Below are 12029 nucleotides of genomic sequence, written 5' to 3'. Positions count from 1 at the left end.
AAGTTCCACAGGCATTTGTAGAGATTTTCTTCACTCGCCTCTGGCTCTGTTGTCCAGTTTCTAAGCTGCTAAATAAATTCCATGTCTTCAGTTCTTTTCTTCCAAGTTTTAAGTTGAATAATGCAGCAAGTGTACTTTCCAGCCAAATACATTTTATACATTGTTTTATAACTGTTTTCCTGCTTTTGGTATTTTAGGTTGGGTTTGATATCTTTCTCTTATATTTCATTTAGGGTTTTTTTCTTTGTTTTTTTGGGGGGTTTAAATTTGTTTTCCCTCCCTTTCCCTAATATCTGTGACACTATGCAATTGTTTCACTTGCAAAAGGCACCAGAATGCTGTATACTAAAATCTTCTATAAGCCTGCCTGGATCACCATAACATTTAACAGCACAGACTTCCTCCCCCTGTGTGTTCAGCCTCAAGCAGCTACTTTAAATAGGGAATAGAAATGCAGTAATTCTAATTCAGACACTTCTATGGTGCATTACTTTCTTGCTGGCAACGAAACAAGAGTGAGAGTCAGTGTTAATGTCTGGTAAACTTGAAAGATGTGCAGCAAAAATTGACATCTGACACTCAGATTGTGTAAAAAGACATCATATGATCTATCAACAGAAGAAAAATGCACGTTACCATTGATCTGGGTTTTTCCCATACTGGTCACATAGACAAAAAAAGTATGTTCTTTTTTTAATTACCTTTGATAAACAATCCTGACAAGGTTTCTCATGGTTCATGATTAAACTATTGAGCTCTCATGATCCTGCTAAGCAACACAGGGAAGGATTTTCTGAGGACATAACAGCATAACAAGTGTATTTGATTATAAAATATTAATATGTGTTTCAGGACAATTTTCCTCCATATAATTACCATAATATTATGTAGGAGTAGCAATTTTGTAATTTGTCCATGATATGCTTCTGTATCTTTTTGTCTTGTCATTTAATATTAAGAAAAAAAAAAAGAAAAAGCATTACATGGAATAAATCTGACCATTCTCCTATAGTTGCATTTGGAAAACTTCTTCTTCATTAATAAGTTATATTAATTGTACTATATAGATATTTACTCCTCTAGGATTGCACTTGGATAAGTAATAGCACATCTGGAAATTCTACCAGCAACCCAAAGATAAGTTATGCTTCTGAAAGGGGTCCATTACTCATCTCTTGGATGGAAGGAGTCAAATAACATTTAAATATCAAAATTTAGCTGCTGCAACTCCTAATGTTTAGGTACCTGTCCATCAAAGCTGAAACCAGAACTATGAGTAAAAGATACCCACATGCTTTGTAATGTTTACAGAGAGTTACTCAGTGGTGCCATTCAGAGAGAGATGTTAGGCAATGTAATATTGTGGATATTTAAAATAAAATAAATATTGTAAGTGGAAGTATTACTAAAAATAGAACACTTTGTGTGAAGCTGCAGAACACATTAGGAGGTGATGGAAGATTTCCTTCATTCATCCTTCAAAGATTAGCTTATTCCTTTAGGGCAGATTTATTAAATTTATTTATTTATTCATTTATTTGAATGCCTGAATGGGAGAAGAAAAAGAATAAGGTGGGCTTGCGTTTTTTAGATATATCTTAGGACACCAACATAGGCAGTTGGTGACCCAACAGTTTGTTCTACACTGTAGAAAATAATATAAACCAGCATGCATTTGTGACAGTGAAAAGTTCACAAGTTTTCAATAAGCATACATCTAAACCATTTTATCTACTCCCAGAATGGTTTGGATATTTTTTTGTGAAATGGAGATAGGATTAAAGACATGAAAGCTACTTCGACACAGTAAATGAATATCAGGACTTCTGCTTCCAAACTACTGAAACATTCTGAAATGTCTGTTTTATGCTCATTTCAAAGACTGTACACCAAAGGTAGGAGACATAAAATTATATGGCACATGAATATGGACTTTTCAGAGTGCAGTTTTGGCTTTAGCACCTTGGTGTTTCTGAACCCTGTGGTTTTGTGTAAGATATTTTCTGTATGTTGATTTAAGTTTGATATTTTCCTTTTTTTCTTCTTTTAAATAATAATGTACTGCCTCCAAAACAAATCTTGTCAAACAATATAACATTTTATTAGTTTTACAAGAAATTCTTTCTATTTTCTCCAGAGATAAATTACATTGTGGGAGCGAATGTGAAGAATGAGAGAGAAGATAGAAAGTAGAGAATGAAGTAAAATTACAGAAAATATAATAGAAGACCATAATACAATATAATAAAATAGAAATGAAAGCTTTTTATTGTGTAGGAACCTGCAAAAATGATCAAAGAAATGTCACATTTTCTCATCAACATGTTTCCAGACACCTCGATACCAACATAGTTCTGATTATACTTCTGCTCAGGGACATTAGTCAGTGACCCTATTATCTGCTAATAATGTGTTGTGTCTAACCTTTTTGTGCCTAAAAAAGTGTCAGGCTTTATTTGTCTGATTTTGAGCCACTTCAGACACCCTACTTCTGAGAGGGAGGTTTGTGGGCTTGACACTCTCTGTGGAGGTCTGAAAATATTGGGCAATGGGAAGCAGAAAGCACTGCAAGAGCTTGTATGACTTGACTATGGGCTGTGCTTGGCATTGGTCCCCTCACAAAGAACATACAGTATATAAGATACCACATACTGGAAAAGGGATCTTTAGCTATTTTCGGACACTTTCAGGTTTTGCTTTGTATGAATAGAGACATTTTTGTGGTTAAGAGTATTTTTTGCCTAGACAATGTCTCACTTTGCTACTTCATTATCCTAGGAGAAATTAAACTAGAACGCTGCTGTGCTCAGCACCTGGGGGGTGATGGGAGGTGCATGGGCAGATAGCTAATAAACAGGATTTACAGATGGCAAATTCAAGCACATATACCAAAGTGAGACTCAGACAAAAGGGGTTAAATCACATTTGTTGTGTCTAGACATAGAAAGAAGACCTGAAATTTTGATAACGAATGGGAATGAGTTATTTGGTTCAGTTGATTACAAGTAACATGAATATGGATTTTAAAAGTAGTGATAGTGACTTTATACAAAGCATATAAAAGGAGCCTGAAGTCAAGAAAAAAAACCAATCCAGTTCTCTAGTTGTCCATTGGTTTAGTTTTTTAGGGTTTTTTTTGGCTGTTTGTTTGTTTTTTAAAGGATACAGTTAAAATTCTGTAGGGGGTCTGTAGAGTTTCAGTGGAATATAGATGTTATAATTTTTGACAATAGTTAGGAGCAAGGGACACAAAAGTAGAGGAAGAAACAAATCTTTTTAATTTTTAATAGGAATTATCAAGGTGTTTTAGAGTCCAGCACAACCACCACAAGCTAGGATTCTTTTGTATACCAGAGGATCTAAGGATTATATTTTGATTTCACATGTGTGAAGCAATGATACTGCTTTTACCTCAAATTTCCAGCAGTTATTAACAGTTTAATCAAGCATTATAACCCAGGTCTAACAGATATTCACAGATATACACAGTTCGTGTACCCCTTTAAAACTTCTTAAGGCATTTTGATGACATATATATATATATGTATATATATATTTGGCCATAGTTAATGATGTCTATTAAATTAAAATAATAATAATCTACATTTAAACATTAAAAAAACATGTAATATTGGTATCTATTTTTCTCCATCAAAAGAAAAGCTTAATCCTTCAAAAACAAGACATTGGTGTTTTTTATCAAGTGCTTTAGCAAAACATGGGCAGTCAGATTGTGAAGTCTGCATCCTATTATAAACAACTAAAATTAGATTTCTAATCTATGGTTTATATCTTGAAGCTACACACTAATATATTAATGAGGTAAAAATTATTTTAAGAAAGCACCTAATGGAAGTTAACCTAGAACAACAGGATATTAAGTTAAGAAAGAACAGTATATTTAGTCCTGGCTCCACAGATCAATTGTTATCAAACCTCAGTCTGAATGGAAGCCTGTATTTGCTCTAACAACTTCTTCTAAAGATCATTAAAGATAATTTTTCCAATCTGTTTCAGAACTGAGGTCTTCTTACTGAGTACACTCTACTGGCAGGTTATTCTCTTTTAAATTAAGGCTCTACTGAGCCACATGTGAGAAAATTTGCTGTGACTCAGAATGCATAGGAGGATATGTTCTGAGTACCTCTGCCAGCCAAAGCTGTGAGAGTATCCCAGAAGGAAAAATAACCACTTCAGTAGCAGTTGATGCTCATATTGAGGATTTTAAGTATTCTCTGCAAAAGTAAAAAATGCACAGCCAGTGAATAATTAAAAACTAAAATAGAAATATTCCCCACACAATGAAAAAAATTAAAAACGGTCCCAACATTTAACCCTTATTTTGAAATGAGCATGGATGTTGGAGCAGAAGTGAAAAAACCTGCCACTGAGATGTACCAGTTAACACACTGTTCAGTCTGAGCTACAGTAAGTTTTCTCAGAAATGACTCCACCAATGTTAAGAAGAAAAATGCCATATATTTGTATGCAAAGAAAATATATGGAAGGAGTACTGTCATTTAAATGCATAAAAATTATTGATTCTTTAGTCAGTACATGGTAATCCTGTCAATCCTTGGAAAGAATTCCTTGAAGATCCAAAAAAATGACAAAATCTCAAAAATACCATTTTGGAGGAAAAAAACCCTAACACAGGGGAATACAAAATGCGCAAACCAAAATCCAGCTCAAGAAATTCTCTCTGAAAATGTTGGGAAAATGGAAAAATATTAGAAGGAATACTCAATATGCTTTTGTATTCTTTCTTTTCCTTAAAGGTCTGTCTGTGGCTCCTGCTGTGTGACTGGTATTCTGGTGACCTCTAGTTTGATTCTCTACCCTGTTCTTATAGCTTGTGTGGCAAGGTAATCAACATGTAATAACATAAAATCAAACACAGTTCTCTCAAAAAGTTGCATCTTGCAAATACTATATATATAGCCCTCCTTAGAGGGTTCTTCTTCATCTGTTTTCAAATGTGTTTGCTAATATAAAATGCAAAAGAATCATCAGACTCTTACATGAAGTGAATTTAGAAAGTAATACCTTGGCTGCACCCTACTGTCATAATGTAGCAGAATATATTTACAGCCTTAATATATAGAGATTTATGTTTATAAATGGAAAAACCTTTTACAGCAAAAGATGACAAAGTAATATTCACTCTTTTGCTGCATGTATCTGTTGCTCTGAAGCCATTCTTCACTAGTTCTGTGTTCTAAAAGTATGTGGCTCTTTCTGTGATGTTGGAGTAACATTAAACAATGTGAGTAGATATAAGAAATAAAAGTAAATAATTTTAAAAGCCCTACCTATAAAATTCTGCTCTATCACAAGAGAGAGGTGATCACTGAAGGAGAAAGAAGAGAACACAAAAAAATGAAGAATGAATCCAGAATTTCAGAAATAAACTGACGCTCCCTTCCAACCCAGCCAATTCTATGATTCTGTGATAGGGGAAAGATGAACTGCTAATGGTATTTTATTGCTAATGATATCTCACTGCTAACTGTACTTTTCAAAATAATTTCCATAATTATTGTGTCAGTACAGTAATTCTTTGCATCTTATTTTACCATGAATAAGAAGCAAAGCATTTAGTTAAATCTTTCAGAGTTTGTACCTGTACTTTTAGTTTTAAAAAGAATATTTTTTTCCAGCAACAGTTTAATCTGTGTAAGCATCCATGGCATAAGAAGTCTAAAATGAGAATTTAATGGTTCTACCAGGATCACTCAGTTCAAATATAAACAATATACTACTAAAAAAGAGTATCTTTGACAAAAATCGTGATACTGCATACATATTGTCTGTAAATATTGTGATAAGCATCTAATAGACTAACCAGTAGTACTCCTCGTGATGCCATCATAGTAATTAGAAGATACAGATATTTCTGCCATTTTTATTGATAAATCTCCTGAGGGGAGCATTAATGCAGCCACTGGAAGGAGACAGCATGAAGTTCACCATCTGGAGTGCAATTTGATTGAATAAATACTCACTTAAAGGAACTTATCTATTTATAGTGACTATAAGGGGAACCCAGAAGACTGCTCTTACAGTTTAAGCAGATCAAGGAGAGCTGTTGTCATTAGAAAGGTCTCCAGTAAAGCAAAGAGATGACTCAGCTGTGGCAGATGTTTTGCCATAACCAGAGCGTAAAACCCATAGCATGAAGCATAAGTAAATTAAATCTGACATTGATAATATTTCTAAAATTAATTTTAAAAATGAAAATACATAGTTACAGATAAATGGATGCCTGAATGCATGTGCACACACATTTCACAGGCTGATGGAATCAAAGATTTGCATTTCACTCCTACTTCAGGAGTACTGTTTTGTTTTGATGAGTTAATATTTGTTGTCAATATGTATTACAAGAAAAATAAATAACAAGTCCATACACCATGAGAAAATAGTCTGTGACTTCAAAGTAAAGGAGGTCAGTCAATACATTTTACCAAGATCTTTGCATTATTCACAAAGGATATAATAGTTGCGTAGGATGTTTTTATTGATACGTTTGACACACTGAACATTTAAAATCATATCAGCAATCTACAAGTCTCCAAAAGGATTTCTGTTTTGGTGTTTGTTTGTTTGGGTTGTTTTGCTTTTTTAGTTTTACGTCAGTGTAGGACCTAAATGTGAGAAAGGGTTTCAGTATTTCTATAGAATCACAGAAACATAGTAGAATTTGGAAGAGACCTCTAAATCATCGACACCAACCCCCCTGCCGAAGCAGTGTCACCTAGGGCAGGTCACACAGAAACTCATCCAGATGAGTCTTAAAAATCCTTATAGAAGGAGACTTCATAACCTCTCTGGTTATGAAGTTCCAGTACTCTATCACCCTTGTAATAAAAAACAATTTTTTCTCATGCTGAGGTGGAACTTCCTCTGTTCCAGTTTGTGTCCATTACACCTTTTCCTATCGCAAGGCACCACTGAAGAGAGAATCATCCCTTCTTCTTGGCATCCAGTCTTCAGATATTTATAAACATTAATAAAATCCCCTCTCAGTCTTCTCTTCAGACTAAACTGCCGCGTCTCTCAGCCTTTCCTCATATGAGAGATGTTCCAGTCCCCTGATCATCCTTGTAGACATCCATTGGACCCTCTTTAGCATATTCCAGTCCTTCTTGAACTGGGCAGCCTAAAACTGGACAAAATACTGCAGATGTGGTCTCACTTGGGCAGAGTAGAAGGGGAGGAGCACCTTCCTCAACCTGCTGGACACACTCTTCTTAATGCACTATACCATTCTAACCCACTCTTTCTTTGCTTGTTCATGAGGATATTATAGGAAACAACATCAAAATGTGCTTGCTGAAATCAAGATAGACAACATCCAATGCTCTCCCTACATCTACCCATTCAGTCACCCCGTCATAGAAGGCTATCAGATTAGTCAAACATGATTTCCTCTTGGTGAATCCATGCTAGTTACTCCCAATAACCTTTCCCTTCACATGTAAGATATCTTCTGTGTAATAGCTGTCCTACATTCACATTCATTTGAGATTTTCATACTCAGCAGTATGCATGTTTTCTCCTCAAATCTGTGACGGTTATTAGATTTATATTGCCCATGGGTATGATTAATATTTTACAGAAATATGGGTGCTATACAAAAAATATATATATATATATGAATTGGTATAAATGTAGGAGGAACAAAAGAGGGGAAATAAATGTCAAAGTAATAGCTCATGTAAGATTGAGCTAGAACATTATTTTTTTCTTTTTCATATATGTTCTTCTTCTAAAGAAAAGTTTTCACTATATGGATGCAGAACTATCAAACCTACCTAGGCTATCTTCATGGGTGAATAGGAGTTGTCAGGTCCAAAGTACTGAAAGATATTGAGGTATGGTTTAGATTATCCAGAACTTTCAATATTTTTTTCTTACATTGTTTATGCAGAGAAAAAACAGGACAAAATAAAATTCATAAAAATTATTAATTTTAGTAAATATCCCAAGTATGGATTGTCTTTCACTTGCTTCTTGAGTCACACACAAATATAAAAAATAAAAAATCATCTAACGTCTCTGTTACAGATTCATTTTCCTGGCCCTCCTTCATAAGAAACAGACAAACAAATAGTATATATCAGTTTTCTAAAATATTTTTTCTTCTTCTTTCCCCTGGCACCCACAATGAGCAGAAATTTTTCCAATATGAGCAATATCAATAGCTCACATACTGGTAAAACAGGTGTTCTCCCATTGGGGTTTAGCTGCAAATCTGTAGTTGGCTCAGAAAACTGCTTTACAGCCCTTTTTTTTTTCATTTAATGAAAAAGTTGCCAGATAACAGCCTTCACGACAGATAGAAAGAATGAACAGAAACGTCAAACTACAGGAGGAAAGTTCTTTCTTTTAAATGGAATACACAAGAAGAGCTGAAATTATTTCTTGTACTACTGAGGGCTCCACATCGTAGTACAACAAATGATAAACTTTTCAAAGTGATAATGATAGGAAAATTAATAGTGTAGGACATTTGGTTTGGGGAATCTGCTATCTGCTTGAAGATATTACAATGGCTTCTTCATTAAAATATCTTCATCAACAGGCAACAAAAATGTATTTTGTCAGTATATATATTTGTGTATATATATGTGCACACACACACACGTATCTAAAATAACTTCTTTTAACTATAAATATAAACCCCAAACAATCTAATTTCCCCTCTATTTTTAGGTTTATTTGCAAATAAAATTGGGTTATTTTAAACAGAAGAAGAGGTAAATAAACTGTGTTGTGTAATCTAATGTAATCAGTCTAAAGATAAAAGTGCTGTAATTCAACACAAGATCAATCTTTTATTTTCTGATCCCATATGCTCTATTTGTTAGTGAATAATGACAAATATCATACTGTAAATAATTGTTAGACAATTCAACATGACATGATAAGGACATGACATACTGAAAATACATGAAACAAGACACGGCAGATTCAGAATTTATCCAGGAAAGCAGCAACTAAGCAAATAGAAAACAGTTTCATCTGTATTCATCCATGAGAAAGTTATCTAAATATAGTCATAGGACACTAATAATATTGTTAATTTGGAAGCCAAAAATAACAACAAGGTGATCTGAGCATAGGAAAATGGGTATGAAATGCTGTGAATTTCAGGAAGTCTAAAGACTGGAAATTTGCGTCCTGAGGTTATGAAGAAGCAGCTACTTAAGTCATAACTCCTCTATATGGTTTTATCACTCTGTTTCTTCTAAGCTGGAAATAAATCGATGTATCTCATATAACCAAAATGATACTCAGTCTTGCTTATTATTGCTGCCTTCTCATTATTTTGAGATTTTTATCATTTGAGATTCTCTATGCCCTTTGCCTTGAGGTACTGTGATTCAAAAAAAAAATAAAAATAATAAAAAAAAAAAATTCCAAACCACTCAAAACAAACAATTCACATCAGTTAATTTTAGAGAGCTAAAATGAGAAACAGGTTTTTTTTAAAGATTGACTTATATAAGTTATTTGGATACTGATTTAAAATAGAATTTTTTTTTTCTTTAGAAACACACTTTTATCTTTTACTGAAAAGGATAACTAACTTTAATATGGCATTCATTTGACAATGTGAAATGCATGACATGTTGTGAGCTGCATGCATGTGGGTTCACTTGATGGTCCGTAGGCTTAGACTAATCCAAAGCATAATCCAAAAAGTCCATATACTCAATAAAGATATTGATGAGTGTCTTTCAGTAGGCACTGTGGCATTTGCCAAAGACAGACAGTGCTGGTATCCATTAGTTAAATAACAGAAAGCTTCTAGGGTCCTCAGAAATGTGAAACCTCAATTTTTATTTTTATTTTTTTCTCCAAAACCTGAGGAAAATTAATTTTTGTTCATTGCCAGGAACTATCTTAAACATTAGATAATAATAATAAGGCATTATTGGATACATTAGATAATAATAAGGAATTTTAGGAAAAGGTGTTACCATTTTCTCTATTTGAAGGTGGGACACTAAACATTCAGGAATGCAGGATTCATACAGGGTGAATGGATTGCATCACTGACAAATGCTTAGATAGTTTTCTTGGAAGGATAGAGCAATAGTGTCTATACAACATCTTTCCATACATTTTAAATCAGTCAATTACTACATAAAGTAGCAGAAAAAAGTAGATTTAGTGTGCCACCCTTAATTGGTCCAGTCTACTAAAATAAAATATATTACAATATACATGTACATATATATTAAGGGTGGAGTCCAAATAAAAGTAATTGGAAACATATCAGAGGTTTGGAAAAGAATATAAGCAACTTTACATAATAAGGACTGCATGAATCATAAAGTGAGTCATAACACTGGAAAGATCACATTAAGAACAAGTTGATGTTTTTCATATCTAAATTCTTAAAAAAAAAAAAAAAAGATGCTATGATGCATTTGATCTCATTTGTATTTTTACACATTTTAATGAGGATAATTTTCCAGCAATGGGAAATTATTCTTCTTCACAGATAAACTTGTTAAAGCCAAACCATATAAATGTAGATTTTTTTTCCTTCCTGTAGGCATATTTGCTTTCCAGAATGTGCTGTATCTTCCGGTGTAAGATTGCTTAGCAGTATTATTCATAAGGTAGAGGATTTAATGTTTTTTAAGTCATTCTTCAGAGAAAATAAATCAGTATTTTCAACATTTTCATTACTACTTAACTGTGGATGCACACTTGTATCTCACACAAATAGGAAATCAGGATACCTCTAACATCAACAACTTAAATTAATCCCTAGAGCCTCCTGTTTAGACACTATGACTGTGGCTCATTTTTACTTCTGCTCCTCTAGAACCACTTCTACAGGAAATGACTTTGGGCATCCAGAATACATTATGGAACATGTCCTTCACTGAGGACACACATGTATGGCAAGAAACTGGACACATCATAGATATTTCTTTCCTTACTGCTTTTTTTTATATCACCAGAAGAAGTTTGAGAATTTCTACGAAGAGAGGAAATCTTAAGATTACAGGAAAGATGTTGACACACAGAGGGTTTTTTTTCCTCTTTTTTTTTTTTTTTTTTTTTTTAATTTATTTATTTTCTTTTAATTTATTTATTTCTAGATGTCATAACAGGCACATGTATAGAACAAATATATATTTATTTAGAACGGGTTTTGGGGCATGAAAGAAGTTACACCATACTAAGTTAGCTGTCCATACTTCCATAGGCAGAGATAATGCATGGCTGATAATTTTTACTCTCTTCTGTTTTTTTCCTTTACCTTTCCATCTGGGAGTACTTCTGACATACATCACTGTCACGTGAGCATTAACTCCAAGCTTGATTAGCTTCTCCATTTTTTGAAACTCAGAATCCAAAGATGGAAATAATTCAAATTGTTAGAGGTTATTTAACTCATTATTGATACCTTGACTGACTTTCTTATTTCTTTTGGGTTTTTTTAATTATTATTTCCAAATTTTAAAATTCTAATAATTAAAAATTCTAACCATCACTGATGTATTTTAGAGAAAGCGAAATTCAACTTTAGAGGAGCAACAATTTTTCTATAGGTTTTCAGCAGAGCCAGAATATATATTTTCTGAAATATCTGGACAGGATGATGAGTAGTGCCATATGAAGTGCTAATGAACAGCAAACACAAAAAGGAAGTTGACAGTCAGTGGAAATGGCAAAAAGTCTATTTATAAAATGTAGCAGTGATGTTCTCCTAAGATTTTTGCAATCTGCTTAAATTCTACAGTTCTATTTACATTATTATTCCCATTTCTTCTTCTATACTGATTTTACCTCTAAACTGATGCAGTCTACTCTTACCACCTATCACAGAAAAGAAATGTGGCCTGAATGAAATGTATACTTGAAGAGATCACAGACAAATAGACCAGGACATTGTGCTTTGTGTCACAAAATATCCCACCAGGGCAGGACTCCCAAAAAACTTGTTCCATGAGTGTCAGAATGAATATTTAAGAACACTTACACTCAGACTTGACTCATGT

Source organism: Calypte anna, chromosome 1 (genome assembly GCF_003957555.1).
Source record: "Calypte anna isolate BGI_N300 chromosome 1, bCalAnn1_v1.p, whole genome shotgun sequence".
Taxonomy (NCBI): Eukaryota; Metazoa; Chordata; class Aves; order Apodiformes; family Trochilidae; genus Calypte; species Calypte anna.
Note: the sequence above shows the minus strand (reverse complement) of the source record.